This window comes from Panicum hallii, chromosome 1 (genome assembly GCF_002211085.1).
Source record: "Panicum hallii strain FIL2 chromosome 1, PHallii_v3.1, whole genome shotgun sequence".
Classification (NCBI taxonomy): Eukaryota; Viridiplantae; Streptophyta; class Magnoliopsida; order Poales; family Poaceae; genus Panicum; species Panicum hallii.
Genome location: NC_038042.1, coordinates 35,765,450 through 35,784,405, shown reverse-complemented (window position 1 = coordinate 35,784,405; position 18,956 = coordinate 35,765,450). Strand labels below are relative to the sequence as shown.

Genomic DNA, 18,956 nt, shown 5'->3' with positions numbered 1-18,956 from the left:
CCTGAGCAGGTCGGGCAGGGCTGCTTGGGCTCATCTGCGTTTTCTGCCCTGGCTCTGTTTGACACGAGGCGGCCTCGAGTCCATCACGGACCGGCCTTCGAACTTCGTCGGTCGGTTCCCGAGTCAGGATTCTGTGGCAGAACCAACCTGAATTATACCGGCTCAAGTACGCGAGTCCAATCCTGAGGGCTCCAACGTGCTTCAACGGTATAATCCCTTGGCCTGTCGGTAACGTCCCGATAAACCACCGCTACACAGGATCAAATAAGGCTACCTCACACGAAGGTGAGTTCAGAGATACATTCACCATCACATTTTACATCACAGGGAATTATATTACAAGGGTTTCCAAAAGAGGTACGATAATTTAAATTCAGAGAAAAGATTACAAATTGTTAAAAACTATGGTTGTTAGCAGCGGAAAACATACGCGATGATTACCATACGACGTTAAGACGAATGTCATGCTAAGCCCGAGCACGACATCACTCGATATCACCAGTGCTGGCCGGGACGGGTCCCATTCCACGGACCAACCTTCTGGGAGAGCACAGGGCCAAGGCAAGGGAAGAGTAGGGTCTTCAAGACATCATCTGCAAAACATATAACTAGCAAGGCTGAGTATACTAATACTCAGCAAGGCTTACCCGGGATTGGGTATACTTAGCCCATAACTAGACTTATGAGAGCTTATAAATGGTTCTGGGTTTAGTTTCAGCTGAAAAGCAACAAAGAGTAGATCCTTAATTTCAAGTTTTAGCTTTCAGATTCTAGTTAATTATCCATTCTAAGTAAGCACCTATATCTAAGCAAGCATGGTATAATCTTTGGTCAAACATCATCTTTGATAACCATAATATTGCTCTTGTTACTCTATGTGGAAAAGGGATCAAGCAGTCTCAATCTTCGTGAGAAGCGGACAATTCAGAATCGAATTTTTCAACCTTGCAAGGTAAACCTAACTCACACGCTTGGAACACCAAAGGGTCATTCCAAAGCAACCGTTTGCCTTTCATTCCGACTCGTGGACAGGTCCACCACAAGCGACTGTAGAAACATACGCACATCACCCGTGCAGGACATACGTCTGTAGCGCGACTACAAAACCCGTATTCCTGGTTGCCCTTGCAACACGTATTTCCCCAATCGAACCAAGTAACCAAAAGAAGCAAATACATGTGGTGGGAGGTATGTCCACTCCTCGGTCCGATTGGCTACTAGGCTTACCGCTTACCCATAACTCACGGTATGTGGCTAGTACTTTCAAACACTTAACCCGCACTTCCACACGCTGCGACCTTATCAGATTCATCAACACAGACGGGGTATCATCTCGACCATGATACCGCACAAAACTCCCGTCCGGCATCCTTATAGTGATAACAGGAATGTAATCATTACAACTCCTATATTGCGCGAGTGACAGGAAATCACCCGACTTTTACCGGTCCTATTAGCGGAGCATCTATCCGTTAAGGACTCGGGAGCATTACATTGGATTCCTAGAATTCATGCATCTAGGGTTTCATTCCAATTCCTAGACTTAATGCAAGATATAATATGGATAGACATAGATTGCAGTGTAAATAAAATAGTGGGATATGTCCGGGGCTTGCCTTTACTGGTGAGGCTGGGGTTAGTCAAGTTAATAACGTCCGAAACTTTGGTTCGGGCCTTCCGAGAATTCCCTGATGAAGTTCTTGAGGTCTTCAGAACAACCTTCTTCTGGTTCCGGATCTGTAGGAATTTTCACGGCTCGATCCACGATCAGCTTGTAGACATCGTCGGCAAAAGCAGTCGGATCTATATGATATGCAAGAATATAAAGTTAAAGAATGTATAGTCTTCTTATTTTATTTACGATAAACTGCAATCCAGAAGGTTAACACTCGAGAACTCACGATACAAGAGGGAAACCTAAGTCTTGAATCCTAAACATTCAACTCATGACTAACATGACTATAGCATTGATTTAATTGAAAGCAAGAATTAAGATACTCAATTTATTCAAATTTGAATGTGGAGCTTGGACAATTAAGGTTATAAAGTTTTGAAAATTTAAACACAGATCAATCGCATACTTAACTGATTCTAACTAAAAGATCTAATTAGATAAGCTTTACCGAATAGACTAGATTTAGCTAATTATAAAATAAATTGAATTGATCAACTTAAAAGAATTTAAATTACAAAATAAACTTAGGTTTGAAAATTCCATATCAATTCATGCTTAATCCATAGGATTGCATATCAAAAATCAAGATCAACACAGTTACCATGCAGGAGACATGAATATTACATTTATTATCTTAGATTTAACAAAGATTCAAAACTATTTGGTTTCATATCAAACTTATTTAATAGACGTTGTAGAGTTCAAAATCTAGTTTCAAACAAAACTGGTTTTGTAATTTTTGGAATTTCCTACAATTTTCTATTGAATTTACAAATCAGAAATACCATTCACATGAAATAACAAGCATCCCTTTACTTCTATTTTAAATACGGAACAAACCATATACTTTCATAACATGGTTATAAAACAAAAGTGATAGGGTTTAAAATGAGGATTCAAATCCAACTGGTTTCATATTTTTTGAATTTTCTACGATTTCTAGGGATTTTGCAAGTCAGCAGCATCACTTCACATGAAATAACAAGCACCTTTACATACAGGTCCTCGAACAGCACTGTTCCTATGGGTCTACACTTCGCAGAAAACCCCCTGAACTTGTCTTAATTGCTGCACGAGGTCCCTTATCTGCAACAAAACAGAGGAGACGCAGGGATTGATTCCATGGGGAAAAAGAAGATCCTGTACAGGGGAACAACGCAGGGAGGGGCACCTCACCAGATGGTCGCCGGGGGAGGTCGAGCAGCACATCAGGAGCCCATTTTGGGGGTCGCAAGGTGAGCAGGAGGGCCACAAGAGAGTGCTCGGCGGTGGGGAGGTGGAGCTCCGTGTGGAACAGACTGCTCCGGCCTGGGGAGGGCAAGGGGCGGTGCGGTTCTGTCCTGGGGAAAGGCAGCGGGGTACAGGGATCCGGAGGCGAGGTTGGAGGCGGCCTGGAACAGAGGGACGGCGCACAGCAGGGAGGAGGAAGGGGATGGCAGTTTGGCGCAAGGGAAGCAGCAGCAAACAGAACCAGGGAAGGAAAATGAAGACGTCAGAGGTGGGGAAATGCCAGTGGAGGCGGTCCTCTGTGGTGAAGCAGCTCAGGAAGGAGAGGGCCGTGGCAGGGATAGGCAGGAGGCGCACTGGAGGGAGGTGGCGTGGGGAGACCGGCCACGTAGCAACTCGGGCGACAACGGCAGACACGTAGGAGCGCGAGGAACGGCCACGGGGGCGGGCTAGGGCAAAGAGCAGGCCTAGGGCGGCGCCTAGGAGAGGGGGGGGAAGGGGGGCTGCACTGGCCGGCTTGAATTCAAGAATTGCGGCGCCGGCACAGTAAAACAGAGGAGCAGCAGTAAACAGCCAGAGGAGGAAGAAGGAGGGTTGGGGACGACTGGACCCAAATGTAAATTTTCAAAATTCCAGGGACCTGTCTGTAAAACAGCGATAACTTTTAAACTAGGGCTCAAAAGGAAAAGTGTTCAAAATGAAAGTTGTACAACTTTTCAAGCTCTACAACTTTGTTTTAGGGTTTGAATTCAAAAACTCAAAATATACAACTTTATTTTGAGATTTTGGACTAACTTTAAGTTTTATAAAAATTTGTCCTTGTTGCATATTTTACACACAACTTGGGCCTAATTGCAAGTTTTCAGAGCTGTCATGATTACTTGCATTCTTATAATTCGGCCCCTGGTAACTTTTAAAAATTACTTTTGTAACTCGTGCATTTACACAAAAGGACTCATATTTTTATAAAATTACACCTAGGGTCTTATTGCTACAAATACATCCAACTTTTTTACAAATCAACACATGCATTACATTTCATACATATTATGGTACAATTTGACACCTAGGGTGTCACAGCCCTCCCCCCTAAAAAGAATCTCGTCCCGAGATTCGAAGGCGGAAAGAAACAGACGATTAAGTTTGGGGATTGACTTGAAGGAAGTTTGGGAAATTTTGTTGAAGATAAGATTCCATTTCCCAGGTTGCTTCTTCTTCGGTGTGGTGATCCCATAAGATCTTGTACATCTTAACTGTCTTTCTTCTAGTGGCTCTTTCCTTGGTATCCAAAATTTGAATAGGTTGCTCGGTGTAAGACAGATCAGGTTCAATCTCAATGGCGGTGGTTTCAATGACCTCTGTAGGTACTTTAATACACTTCTTGAGTTGAGAGACATGGAAAACATCGTGAATGGCAGCCAATTGAGATGGAAGGCGAATCTTGTAAGCCACAGGGCCACAGACTTTAAGGATCTCAAAGGGTCCAACATACCGTGGTGCTAACTTTCCTTTTATGCCGAAACGCTGGACACCTTTGGTAGGAGAGACTCGGAGATAAACAAAATCTCCTACTTGGAACTGCAAAGGTTTCCTTCTTTTATCTGCATAGCTTTTCTGTCTAGACTGAGCGGTTTTGAGATTGGCTTGAATAACCTTGACCTTATCTTCGGCTTCTACAACCAGATCGGGTCCGAAGATGTGGCGTTCACCGGTCTGAGACCAATTCAAAGGAGTTCGACATCTGCGACCGTATAATGCTTCAAAAGGAGCCATCTGAAGGCTAGATTGATAGCTGTTGTTGTAAGAGAACTCGGCCAAGGCAAGACATTTGTCCCAGCTTGTACCATAATGTATAACACAAGCTCGGAGCATGTCCTCCAGTATTTGGTTGACTCGCTCAGTCTGTCCATCAGTTTGAGGATGATATGCAGAGCTTCGAATCAGTTTAGTTCCAAGAGCAGACTGCAACTGTTCCCAGAAGCGTGCAATGAATTGGGGCCCTCGATCAGAAATAATGGTTTTAGGAACACCATGCAACCGAACAATTTGATCCAGATAGACTTCGGCATACTTCTTAGTTAAGTAGGTGGTATGCACGGGAAGAAAATGAGCTGTTTTGGTAAGTCTATCAATGATTACCCATATGGAGTCATGCTTTTGAGACGTATCGGGAAGACCAACAATGAAATCCATACTGATGTCTTCCCATTTCCATGACGGAATGGGTAGTGGCTGAAGTGTACCTGATGCTTTGAGATGAGTGGCTTTGACTCTCTGACACGTATCACACTCGGATACATACTTGGCAATTTCTCTTTTCATTCTGGTCCACCAAAGATTTTGTCGAAGATCTTGATACATTTTGGTACTACCAGGATGAATAGAGAACTTGGATAGATGTGCCTCATCAAGGATTTGCTTGCGAAGCTGATGATCTTTAGGTACAACAATTCGATTGTTGAACCATAAGGTTCCTTGATGATCAGTGTGAAAACACTTATATTTAGCTTCTCCCTGTGATAGCTTTAGCTTGATATTATTGATACCCTCGTTATGTAGTTGAGATTTGATAATTTTATCTCGAAGGGTATTCTCAAGGGATAAATGATTTAGACTACCTTGAGGAATGATTTCTAAATTGAGTTTCCTCATCTGATTGCAGAGAGTGTCATTGAAAGCCTCAACGGATAAGCAATGACATCGTGCCTTGCGGCTAAGGGCATCTGCAACCACATTGGCTTTACCAGGATGGTAATGTACCTCAAGATCGTAGTCTTTAATCAATTCTAACCAACGCCTTTGCCTCATATTCAGATCAGCTTGAGTGAAAATATACTTGAGGCTCTTATGGTCAGTGTAGATGTTACACTTAGCACCCATAAGATGATGTCTCCAGATCTTGAGAGCATGAATAACCGCTGCCAATTCAAGATCATGAGTTGGATAATTTTGCTCATGATTTCGAAGTGCTCTGGATGCGTAAGCGATGACTCGGTTGTTTTGCATAAGAACACAACCAAGGCCAGTTCCAGAGGCATCGCAATAGACATCAAAAGGCTGAGTATTATCCGGCTGAGCTAATACTGGGGCAGTTGTCAAAAGTCTTCTCAAAGTGTGGAATGCTTCATCACACTTAGTATCCCAGCAGAACTTAACTTCTTTCTTCAGTAGCTCAGTCATTGGTTTAGCTATCTTGGAGAAGTCTGGAATGAATCGGCGATAATATCCTGCCAAGCCAAGGAAACTCCGAATCTGATGGACTGAAATTGGAGGTTTCCAGTCCATAACTTCCTGGACTTTAGTAGGATCAACCGATATGCCCTCACTAGAGATAGTGTGTCCCAAAAATTTCACACTATCTAGCCAGAATTCACATTTTGAGAATTTGGCATAAAGGCGATGATCTCGTAGTCGTTGAAGCACGACATGTAAATGATTAGCATGGTCTTCTTTAGTCCTGGAATATATCAGAATATCATCGATGAAGACCACGACGAATTTGTCAAGTTCCGGCATAAAGACTGAATTCATAAGATACATGAAATATGCCGGTGCATTGGTAAGCCCAAATGACATAACCAGATATTCATAAAGTCCATATCTGGTTGAGAAGGCCGTTTTGGAATGTCGCAAGGCCTAATCTTGATCTGATGATAACCAGAGCGTAAGTCAATTTTTGAGAAGACCTTAGCTCCAGCTAACTGATCAAACAATATGTCAATGCGGGGAAGAGGATACTTGTTTTTAATGGTAACCGCATTGAGTGGTCGATAATCGACACATAGCCTTAGGCTATTGTCCTTCTTTTTAACGAAGAGAGCGGGACAACCCCAAGGTGACGCACTTGGGCGTATAAAACCTTTATCAAGAAGATCTTGGAGTTGGATTTTCAATTCAGCCAACTCATTTGGAGGCATACGATACGGCCTCTTCGAAATAGGAGCGGTGCCAGGTTGAAGTTCAATAATAAACTCGATGTCTCTGTCTGGTGGCATCCCAGGCAAATCATCTGGAAAGACATCGGGGTATTCACAGACCACTGGAATATCTTTTACTTAACGTCTGTGATAGCATAAGCGCAAGAGTGCAGATACTCCTGCTGGGGCAGATAGAGGGTAGTTGCTCCTTGATGTGGTGAATCAATCTCAATAACTCGGGAAGAGATATCTAGCAGTACTCTATGTTCTGCCATCCAATTTGTCCCAAGTATAATATCAATACCCTCTAGGTTTAATAGAATCAAATCAGTTCTGATTTCCTTGCTACCCAATTGAATTGGCACCTTTTTGACCATTTGGCCAAATGAAATTTTCCTCCCGGGGTAGAGATCACATATGACCCCTTAGTAGGGCAAAGATCAAGTCCTATTCGGGTACTGCAGTTGTTACTAATGAAACTATGAGTTGCTCCAGAATCGAATAATGCAACAACTGGTTTGTGATGTACCGAAAATGTACCCGACATGATAGGAGCTCCATCCGGAAGTTCTGCAAGGGTAGTGAAATTGATATGTCCATACCGGACTTGCATCATCAGCCTCTTACCCTTGTTCTGATCATTCTGACTGGAATTCTGCCCTTGATTAGGTCTTCTGAGTGGCGGACAATTTTTAAGGAGGTGATCCGCACTTCCGCACTTTAAACAGCAATGAGTGTTGCTTTTCTGGCGAGCTTGTTGAATATTCGGCCGTGGGCCAAATTGTTGTGGTTGTTGTAGAAGTACAGGAGGTTGATACTCTTCTTGCTGTTGAGGCGGTCTAAGAATCAGTCTGCCGATCGGAGCATTTCGTGGTGGTGCTTCAGGCAATACGTTCTGATCAAACTGATACCACGAGGGTTGGACGCTCGTGGATCCAGTGGAGACTTTACGCTTCTTTTCGGCACGGTGTGCCGTAATGCAGTCCTCCTGAGTTAGTGCCATATTGACCAACTCACTAAAAGTATTCGCCTTGACAAGATTCAGATGTTCTTTGAGCTTAGTATCCAAACCTCGACGAAAACGATCTTGCTTCTTGGCATCATTATCAGCATGGTAGCCCGCGTACTGACACAGATGATTAAAAGCCTGTGCATACTGCAGTACGGTGCGGGTGCCCTGGGTAAGTGCCAAGAACTCATTCAGTTTCCGTTCCACCAGCCCTTCAGGTATATGATGTGCCCTGAAGGCATTACGGAATTCTTCCCAGGAGATAACATGGCCATCAGTTTGCATAGCACAATAATTATCCCACCAGATACGGGCAGCTCCGTGCAATTGTTGGGCAGCAAAATAAGCCTTGTTGGAGTCCGCACATGGAATCGTGAGAAGAGCAAACTTAGATTCAATGGTGCGGAGCCAAGCATCAGCATCCAAGGGCTCCTCCGCTTTGCTGAACAGCGGGGCTGAGTACTGAGGAAATCTTGATAAGTTGCCACCTGAGGTTCATCACGACCTTGTAACTGCTGGTGTTGTTGATTCTGTTGTGTTTGTACCAATAGGTTGAGAAGTTCAGTTTGCCGAGCCATAACCTCGGCTAGATGTGAAAGTGATGGGAATGGTGGTTGGGAATTGCTGGATTGATCTGCCCGGAAACCTTCCGGGGTTCCACGTGTGGCTCCAACCATCTGAAACAAGAATTTAGATGATAAAATTTATTTACCCTGCTGAAGACTTACAGGGTAAATAGGACGAGATAACTGATTTTGATATAGCAAGGACTGGAAAGCAGAAAGATACTTAAGAGACTTAATCAACACTACTACAAGAATCCCACTAATCACACCAAAGATCAACATTCTAACACACATCCTTAGAAGAACCAAAACACACCTTGTATTATGCATTTAATGATGAGTTATGCATGCACGTTCTACTCGTCCTCACAAACCAAAAACAACTGCCGAATATCTTCGGACTTACGTGATTAGTTTCGGTGGCATAGTACATACGTCTCTCACTATTAACTAGTCGATACACCCTATCCGTCCTAGTTTCGTATTCGTGGTTAGTGTACCTACAGAAAACCACAATATATATCCAATGAACCTTTCATGCCAGCATGTCATGAAAGCGTTCCCATCCATTACTGTTCACTATAGAAACAGCATCTGTACAATTACCGCCGTACAGACAACGTTAGTATACGTTATTGAGATAACGTATTCACGGGGGTACCGCAAAATACGGGGATGTTGCTGTTCATACCCCCTTACCTAACTATATACTCCCAATGTAATCAACCGAAGTTGGTACATTGGCAGCATCTCAAGTAGGCCACTGCTTGAGAAACAGCGTTCGGTTCGCATCACCGACGGGAAGGCCAAGCTCCCTCAGTTGGCTGAGGATCCTTACCTTCTTACCTCACGATCGAAGATGTCGTTACAGAAAGTAAGGTTGGGTTGTGCATGAATTTAAGTTTTGACAGAAAAGTAATGCTGGTAGTTAGAATTATACATATATACATATATAGCCACCTCTAAATCCCTCATAAGCATTACCCTAGGGCTTTACGTACTAAGCACGATCCTTAACGAATCCAACGTGACTTTTTCAAACATTTTGTTGGTCAAACTTTTATACTGAAAGCATTTTTAAGGTAAAGTGTATCTCCAGGGTAACCTTATAGCTCTGATACCAGCTGTGGCAGAACCAACCTGAATTATACCGGCTCAAGTACGCGAGTCCAATCCTGAGGGCTCCAACGTGCTTCAAACGGTATAATCCCTTGGCCTGTCGGGTAACGTCCCGATAAACCACCGCTACACAGGATCAAATAAGGCTACCTCACACGAAGGTGAGTTCAGAGATACATTCACCATCACATTTTACATCACAGGGAATTATATTACAAGGGTTTCCAAAAGAGGTACGATAATTTAAATTCAGAGAAAAGATTACAAATTGTTAAAAACTATGGTTGTTAGCAGCGGAAAACATACGCGATGATTACCATACGACGTTAAGACGAATGTCATGCTAAGCCCGAGCACGACATCACTCGATATCACCAGTGCTGGCCGGGGACGGGTCCCATTCCACGGACCAACCTTCTGGGAGAGCACAGGGCCAAGGCAAGGGAAGAGTAGGGTCTTCAAGACATCATCTGCAAAACATATAACTAGCAAGGCTGAGTATACTAATACTCAGCAAGGCTTACCCGGGATTGGGTATACTTAGCCCATAACTAGACTTATGAGAGCTTATAATGGTTCTGGGTTTAGTTTCAGCTGAAAAGCAACAAAGAGTAGATCCTTAATTTCAAGTTTTAGCTTTCAGATTCTAGTTAATTATCCATTCTAAGTAAGCACCTATATCTAAGCAAGCATGGTATAATCTTTGGTCAAACATCATCTTTGATAACCATAATATTGCTCTTGTTACTCTATGTGGAAAAGGGATCAAGCAGTCTCAATCTTCGTGAGAAGCGGACGATTCAGAATCGAATTTTTCAACCTTGCAAGGTAAACCTAACTCACACGCTTGGAACACCAAAGGGTCATTCCAAAGCAACCGTTTGCCTTTCATTCCGACTCGTGGACAGGTCCACCACAAGCGACTGTAGAAACATACGCACATCACCCGTGCAGGACATACGTCTGTAGCGCGACTACAAAACCCGTATTCCTGGTTGCCCTTGCAACACGTATTTCCCCAATCGAACCAAGTAACCAAAAGAAGCAAATACATGTGGTGGGAGGTATGTCCACTCCTCGGTCCGATTGGCTACTAGGCTTACCGCTTACCCATAACTCACGGTATGTGGCTAGTACTTTCAAACACTTAACCCGCACTTCCACACGCTGCGACCTTATCAGATTCATCAACACAGACGGGGTATCATCTCGACCATGATACCGCACAAAACTCCCGTCCGGCATCCTTATAGTGATAACAGGAATGTAATCATTACAACTCCTATATCGCGCGAGTGACAGGAAATCACCCGACTTTTACCGGTCCTATTAGCGGAGCATCTATCCGTTAAGGACTCGGGAGCATTACATTGGATTCCTAGAATTCATGCATCTAGGGTTTCATTCCAATTCCTAGACTTAATGCAAGATATAATATGGATAGACATAGATTGCAGTGTAAATAAAATAGTGGGATATGTCCGGGGCTTGCCTTTACTGGTGAGGCTGGGGTTAGTCAAGTTAATAACGTCCGAAACTTTGGTTCGGGCCTTCCGAGAATTCCCTGATGAAGTTCTTGAGGTCTTCAGAACAACCTTCTTCTGGTTCCGGGATCTGTAGGAATTTTCACGGCTCGATCCACGATCAGCTTGTAGACATCGTCGGCAAAAGCAGTCGGATCTATATGATATGCAAGAATATAAAATTAAAGAATGTATAGTCTTCTTATTTTATTTTACGATAAACTGCAATCCAGAAGGTTAACACTCGAGAACTCACGATACAAGAGGGAAACCTAAGTCTTGAATCCTAAACATTCAACTCATGACTAACATGACTATAGCATTGATTTAATTGAAAGCAAGAATTAAGATACTCAATTTATTCAAATTTGAATGTGGAGCTTGGACAATTAAGGTTATAAAGTTTTGAAAATTTAAACACAGATCAATCGCATACTTAACTGATTCTAACTAAAAGATCTAATTAGATAAGCTTTACCGAATAGACTAGATTTAGCTAATTATAAAATAAATTGAATTGATCAACTTAAAAGAATTTAAATTACAAAATAAACTTAGGTTTGAAAATTCCATATCAATTCATGCTTAATCCATAGGGATTGCATATCAAAAATCAAGATCAACACAGTTACCATGCAGGAGACATGAATATTACATTTTATTATCTTAGATTTAACAAAGATTCAAAACTATTTGGTTTCATATCAAACTTATTTAATAGAAGTTGTAGAGTTCAAAATCTAGTTTCAAACAAAACTGGTTTTGTAATTTTTGGAATTTCCTACAATTTTCTATTGAATTTACAAATCAGAAATACCATTCACATGAAATAACAAGCATCCCTTTACTTCTATTTTAAATACGGAACAAACCATATACTTTCATAACATGGTTATAAAACAAAAGTGATAGGGTTTAAAATGAGGATTCAAATCCAACTGGTTTCATATTTTTTTGAATTTTCTACGATTTTCTAGGGATTTTGCAAGTCAGCAGCATCACTTCACATGAAATAACAAGCACCTTTACATACAGGTCCTCGAACAGCACTGTTCCTATGGGTCTACACTTCGCAGAAAACCCCCTGAACTTGTCTTAATTGCTGCACGAGGTCCCTTATCTGCAACAAAACAGAGGAGACGCAGGGATTGATTCCATGGGGAAAAAGAAGATCCTGTACAGGGGAACAACGCAGGGAGGGGCACCTCACCAGATGGTCGCCGGGGGAGGTCGAGCAGCACATCAGGAGCCCATTTTGGGGGTCGCAAGGTGAGCAGGAGGGCCACAAGAGAGTGCTCGGCGGTGGGGAGGTGGAGCTCCGTGTGGAACAGACTGCTCCGGCCTGGGAGGGCAAGGGGCGGTGCGGTTCTGTCCTGGGGAAAGGCAGCGGGGTACAGGGATCCGGAGGCGAGGTTGGAGGCGGCCTGGAACAGAGGGACGGCGCACAGCAGGGAGGAGGAAGGGGATGGCAGTTTGGCGCAAGGGAAGCAGCAGCAAACAGAACGAGGGAAGGAAAATGAAGACGTCAGGAGGTGGGGAAATGCCAGTGGAGGCGGTCCTCTGTGGTGAAGCAGCTCAGGAAGGAGAGGGCCGTGGCAGGGATAGGCAGGAGGCGCACTGGAGGGAGGTGGCGTGGGGAGACCGGCCACGTAGCAGCTCGGGCGACAACGGCAGACACGTAGGAGCGCGAGGAACGGCCACGGGGGCGGGCTAGGGCAAAGAGCAGGCCTAGGGCGGCGCCTAGGAGAGGGGGGGGAAGGGGGGCTGCACTGGCCGGCTTGAATTCAAGAATTGCGGCGCCGGCACAGTAAAACAGAGGAGCAGCAGTAAACAGCCAGAGGAGGAAGAAGGAGGGTTGGGGACGACTGGACCCAAATGTAAATTTTCAAAATTCCAGGGACCTGTCTGTAAAACAGCGATAACTTTTAAACTAGGGCTCAAAAGGAAAAGTGTTCAAAATGAAAGTTGTACAACTTTTCAAGCTCTACAACTTTGTTTTAGGGTTTGAATTCAAAAACTCAAAATATACAACTTTATTTTGAGATTTTGGACTAACTTTAAGTTTTATAAAAATTTGTCCTTGTTGCATATTTTACACACAACTTGGGCCTAATTGCAAGTTTTCAGAGCTGTCATGATTACTTGCATTCTTATAATTCGGCCCCTGGTAACTTTTAAAAATTACTTTTGTAACTCGTGCATTTACACAAAAGGACTCATATTTTTATAAAATTACACCTAGGGTCTTATTGCTACAAATACATCCAACTTTTTTACAAATCAACACATGCATTACATTTCATACATATTATGGTACAATTTGACACCTAGGGTGTCACAGGATCCATTCGCACGCTTTTATCGACTGTACACTTTTATTGAGTAATTAAATGCGATTATTGACTAGGGATGTGGCGCGTTGAGGCTTACACGGGAGGTCAGAGCGTTGCCCTGTTTTTCGTGCCCGCGGTTGGGAGAGGCTATGCCACCAGGTGGACCACCGACCAGCTTTGCAAACTCGGAGAGAGCTTGGTGCCAGTCACGACGGCGATTGCGGTGACAACCACCGCAGAGTGGGTGAAGACAGCTCGACACACGGAGAGAGAGGCAACCCTGGGGAGCGGTGGCATCCAGGCAACAGAAGTTGAGTCGAGTGCTGCCCCTACCGTGCTGGCCCCCGGCCAAGGGGCTCCTCTGGTTGACCCTGCAGCGTGGCCCATCCCGTCCACGTCGTCGGCCAACGTGGACAGGGTGCCGTAATAAAAAAGCATTTGTCGCGTAGTTAGCTTTCATTTTTGGAAAAGTTTGTGGGGGGGACTTAAAAGGCCCTCGAGTGGATGACTTTAAGTATTTGCAATTGTTTTCACTTTAATGATGTTAGGGAGACTTGTCCCACTCGTATCCCTTTGTTCCCTGGAGTGACTCTTGCCTTCGCACTTCTCATTTCGAACCTGCTCACTAACTATAGGCTGCAGCATGCAGCCTGGGGCTGGCCCGAGTGGCGTCAGCTGCTAGTTCGCCGTAGGTTGTGACGAGAGTTCGGTAGGTCAGGTGGCCCAACAAGAATCACTTAGATTGCGTTGGGAAAATGGATCGCCCTTTCGCTCGGGCAAAAAAAGTTGCCTTTTTGTGCATGATTTACAAAAGGAAAGAGGGGGTAGCAGTGCACGTGTAGTGCGGCGGTGTACCCCCGTGGGGCCCCCGACCCGGGCCAAGAGTGCTCGGGACGGGGTGTAGTGGGAGCCGGCATTTGAATGGAAGCATGTGAAGGGACTGAATTTAAGGGAAGAAGTGACGTAACTGCTCAATGTTCCAAGTGTTGGTGAGGATGTTACCGTCGCTGTCCTTCAGTCGGTTGGTTCCTGGCTAGACCACCTCCGCAATCGTGTATGGTCCTTCCTAGGATGGAGTGAGCTTGTGCTTGTCCTTGGTCGACTGCGCCCTCCGCAGCGCCAAATCGCCGACTTCGAGGGTTCTCCTCCGGATTTTCCTCTCGTGGTACCTGCGAAGGGTTTGCTGATAGCGAGCAGAGCAGACCAAGGCCCCAGGCCTCTTCCAACAAGCTGACAGTGGGGTCCCCCCGGAGAGCTAACGGAAGAAGTTGTGCAATGAGAACAGGACCAAACATCACTCGCTGAGGGATTGGCGCCGAGCATGAGCTCGATGCGACGTGCCAGCGCCTCGATATCGAGATCAGCCAGCGGCTCGGCCGAGGGAGTGTCTCCCTCGAGCGACATCATAGGAGTGGCCTCCCCATGGAGGCGAAGCGTGCCGATACAATCGGCGACAAAGTCCAAGCTTCCAAAGCGGAAGGACTGGAAGGGCGCGAAGATGGGATACACCCACAGCACAGCGCGTGGGGCCATAGGAAACTCCAACGAGCCGAAGCGAATCATATCGCTCAGGCTCGCGAGGCTGGAGGTGTCGGGGACGAAGGCCATCTGATTGCCGGGATGGTGGACGCACGACATCTTTCCCTACGGATGGCACCAAACTATCAGTTTCAAAAATGGTAGGCAGCTAAATCTACTCGAAGTGTATATCGCGCGTCGTGATCGGAGATGCCCTAGCACACAATGACTCAAGATTTATACTGGTTCAAGCAATTGTGCCCTACGTCCAGTTGGGGGTCGGTCGGATGTATTGCTTGAGCCGGGGTGCTCGTGAGAGTTTGGGGAGTTACAAGATTTCGAGTGGAGGATGAATCTATCTTGGATTTTGGTCCCCTTTCCTAGGCGACTGACCCTCCCTTTTATAGTCCAAGGGGGGGCCTCCTTATAGGGGGACTGGTATAGCGAGAGAAAGAGAGAGAGGGTTTCCTTGCCCCGTCGGTCGGGCTCACCAACTCCGTCAGTCGGGACCGCCAACTCTGTCAGTCACACATCCTGTGTCGCAGAGCGGCTGTCCTATTTTATTCCTATGCGTCATGCTTTATCGGTCAGGGGGCGGGTGTGCGCCAATAAGTACAGTATGGCAGTCATGCTCTCTCCCCGGCGCTATGCCCTGTAACTCCGTTGTAATGGAGGCGTGTTTGTTGTATTGTGATGACGTTGCGCCCCGTCCCTTCACGAGGATGGGCAGGTGGAATAGTGTCCCCCTGCTGTGGTAGCAAGGGGGACTGTAACCTCCGTGGAGGGAGTGGTTGGCCCCATATAGCAAGTGGACTCCGATGTCCGCCCTTATCCTTAGCACTGCTCTCGGGGCCCTTCAGTATGTAGGGTCCGGCTGTCCTCCGCCTTGCCGGTCGGGGATAGTGACGCACGTAAGGTGGAGCCTGGTCGGGGGACCTTAGACTCAGCCATGGTATGGACCCAGTCCCCAATCATTTCCTAGATCGGGGACACGAGCCATGCTTTTCCCGACCAGCCCGCCGGTCAGGATCATGGGCCTGGGCGGCCTAGATGAAGTTGCGGCCCATGAAGGTGGGCGTTCGTTCCAGGTGCTGTCTTGGGCTAGTCGGAATGCCAGCGGGAGTTAGGTCCGCTAGGGACCCCGGGTCCCTAGACCTGTCAGTACCACTTCAGTGCATCGGCTTTGTACAGTGGTCTGCTTGCCCTTTGAAATGCTTGCCTCTCCTTCGTATCTGGTGTTTGATGGGGAGAAACCGATGATGACCCTTGTATACAAACTTTTTGTAGTGAGTCAAGTATACACTATCAGTTTCATCTAAGCAGTGTGTGCAGGCTCTATATCCCTTGTTCGTTTGTCCTAACAGGTTACTAAGAGCAGGCCAGTCATTGATGGTTACAAATAACAAGGCTCGTAGGTTAAAATTCTCCTGTCGGTATTCATCCCACATCCGTACACCTTATTCATGCCACATCAATAACATTTCTTTGACCAATGGTCTTAGGTACACATCAATATCGTTACCAGGTTGCTTTGGGCTCGGGATGAGCACCGGCATCATGATGAATTTTCGCTTCATCCAGAGCCATGGTGGGAGATTGTATATACATAGAGTCACTGAAGCGTCCCCTCAGCTGAGGTGACTTAAATGTGATATAAAAATCAGTCCCAGGAGGCTGATACACATTTATTACATCAGATGGTACATTACCGTACAAACCTCCGAGGAGGCGGGCATTCGATACAAACGATAACTAGTAATAAAATAGCTATGGTAATACACCAAAGCGTGACCCACGTGGGATCCAGCTCGGGCTCAGAGTAACACGCTAGCAGAAGCATCTTGCGGAGGGTCAACACCACAGGCAAAGTTGGGCGCGGACGCAACCCTTATTCGTCGTTTCTGATCACGTAGTCCGGGTCTTCCTCTGAGAAAACCACAGATATATATAGGGTGAGTACAAAGGTACTCAACAAGTCCAACCACACCCGCGGAGGGGTGATAACAGAGATCATGCACGGTTGTATCAAGGGTGGGGTTAGGGTTTATTTGCGATAAAGCGAGATTTTACACATGCAAGGGTTTATTTAACGAAAGCACTTTCTCAAAACATTTTTGTAGTAATCGTATCATAAGTAGTGTTGATCCTGCACAAAGGATCCAAGTTTTAGTGTCATCGGACTTGGCGTCCACAGTAGCTTACTGCACAACCGCCGAGTACTTTCAAAACAACCTATGCCACAAACCAATCATCCCGAAACATCTATTGAAGTGACCATGCCGTAACGCGCCCAATACCGTGGACACGGCTATTCGAATAGGTTTTACACTCTGCAGAGGTTGTACACTTTACCCACAAGTAGGGTACCGCGCTACGAACACCTTAATGTCGCGGCGGATCCTAACAAAGCCATTACCCACCTTAGCTGAATCTAACTAGCCAACACGGAAGCTACCATGGGGTTAATGACCCATCAATGAAGTCATAACCGGAATATCACTCACACAGATCGTATTTCTTTTCCATGGTCTTCCGTTGCTCACCCGCTCTCCTTTTGGCTAGCAGAACAACTAGTGGGGTTTACGCTAAGCCGTTGCCCACACAACGGTCGAGTGGTTGTACGATAATGGGTTAGGCAAGATGACACCTCAGTTCATCCTTATATTTACCAGACGGACATCTCCCAACCATGCTCAACCACAAAGGTACGAGCACACTAGTGGCATTTCACACAGAAAACGCCGTCCATCTCGTCAGATTATGTCTTTCTTTTATTTTCTCAAAATCCCGTTCTATCTTTTAAAACACTCGTACCCTTATTTTTGGAAAAGCGCTTGTGGTCATGGTTTAAAATACAATAAAGGGAATACCAGGTAATAAGCATCTCTAGCAGTGGTTAACGTCTAACAGAGCAAAACCTAGGTCATCAAGGAATAGTCACAGCAATCAAGGGGTGGCTATCCAACCATGTCTTGCAATAAAACAATGCATTTTATAAAACAGGCCAATAGGTTGCATTTATAAAACTGGGATAAATATGCATCAAAGGGTGGGATTGGACTTGCCATTCACAAAGCCTTCCGGGAAGTCCTAATCGAGGTACTGTCCTTCAGGTTCTGGCTCACGGCACTGGTTCTCGGACTCTTGCTCGCAGTACTGCTCGTCGACGGGTTCTCCCTCGGTCACCTCGTGATCTACGGCGCACACAAACAAACATTCAATAAAGAAAAGAGGTAAAGGTTTTATCTACAAGCCCGAATCGGAGATAACTTAAGAAACAATGGTAGAAAGAATATTTTCGGGGAATTTCTTGATGGCACGGCCGGCATTATGATAGAAATGGCGTGGTAAAGTTTCGAGGCAAACGGAAGATTTTTGGCGCATGAAATGATAGGCCGAACGGGGTTTTAGGGAAGGGATAAGGGTCTAAGGACCTATTTGTAATTACTGTTGGGAGGGGGAGGGCTTGATTGGAATTTCCGGGAATACCTAGGGTACTCTAAAAAGGGCCAGGGACTTATCCGTAATTATTTTGTGTAGTGGAGGGGTTCATTTCCTAAATAGAATGAGCAGGGGGGTTTATTTGTAAAGAGGGGTAAAAGGGGGTGGGCTCTTAAGGGAATAGGCAAAAGAGGCAGGGGGCTCAGGGCAAATGTGCCCTTCTTCTTCCTCCCGTTACCAGAACAGAGGAGGGGGGAATAGGGGCCGGCGGCGGCACCAAATCCGGCGGCCCTAGGGTACGGCGGCGGCCGGGGATAGGGGCTACACGGAGAGGAGAGCAAGGGGAATCCATTCCACTACTCACCACGAGCCGGGGTGGCGCGAGGCGGGCTGCCCACGAGGGCCAGGGGCGGCAGGCGGAGGGCCTAGCGGCGGCGGTAGCGCAGGGCCGGGGAGAGGGGCTAGGGCTGCGGGGGAGTTTGTGGTGGCGGCGAGGCACGTCGTGGGGGGGTACTTATAGGCCGAGGGGGGGGATGGCGCGGTGGAGGTCGGCGAGCTCGGGGCGGTCAGTAATGGCGGTGGGGGCGGGATTGCCGCTGCGCAGGGCGGCCGGTGGCGTTGGTCGTCG

At 46.0% G+C, this 18,956-nt stretch overlaps 2 long non-coding RNA genes across 2 annotated transcripts; both read right to left on the bottom strand.

Moving 5' to 3' along the window:
- Positions 1–1,622: 1,622 nt before the first annotated feature.
- On the bottom strand, positions 1,623–2,988 carry LOC112901143. Its single transcript, XR_003230259.1, has 3 exons — positions 2,852–2,988; positions 2,665–2,761; positions 1,623–1,803 (listed from the first exon to the last, which is right to left on the bottom strand). It is a non-coding gene; the product is annotated as an uncharacterized LOC112901143 (long non-coding RNA).
- Positions 2,989–11,019: 8,031 nt separating this feature from the next.
- LOC112880825 lies at positions 11,020–12,932 on the bottom strand. The gene is made up of 3 exons (XR_003226437.1): positions 12,247–12,932; positions 12,060–12,156; positions 11,020–11,193 (listed from the first exon to the last, which is right to left on the bottom strand). It is a non-coding gene; the product is annotated as an uncharacterized LOC112880825 (long non-coding RNA).
- Positions 12,933–18,956: the final 6,024 nt, after the last annotated feature.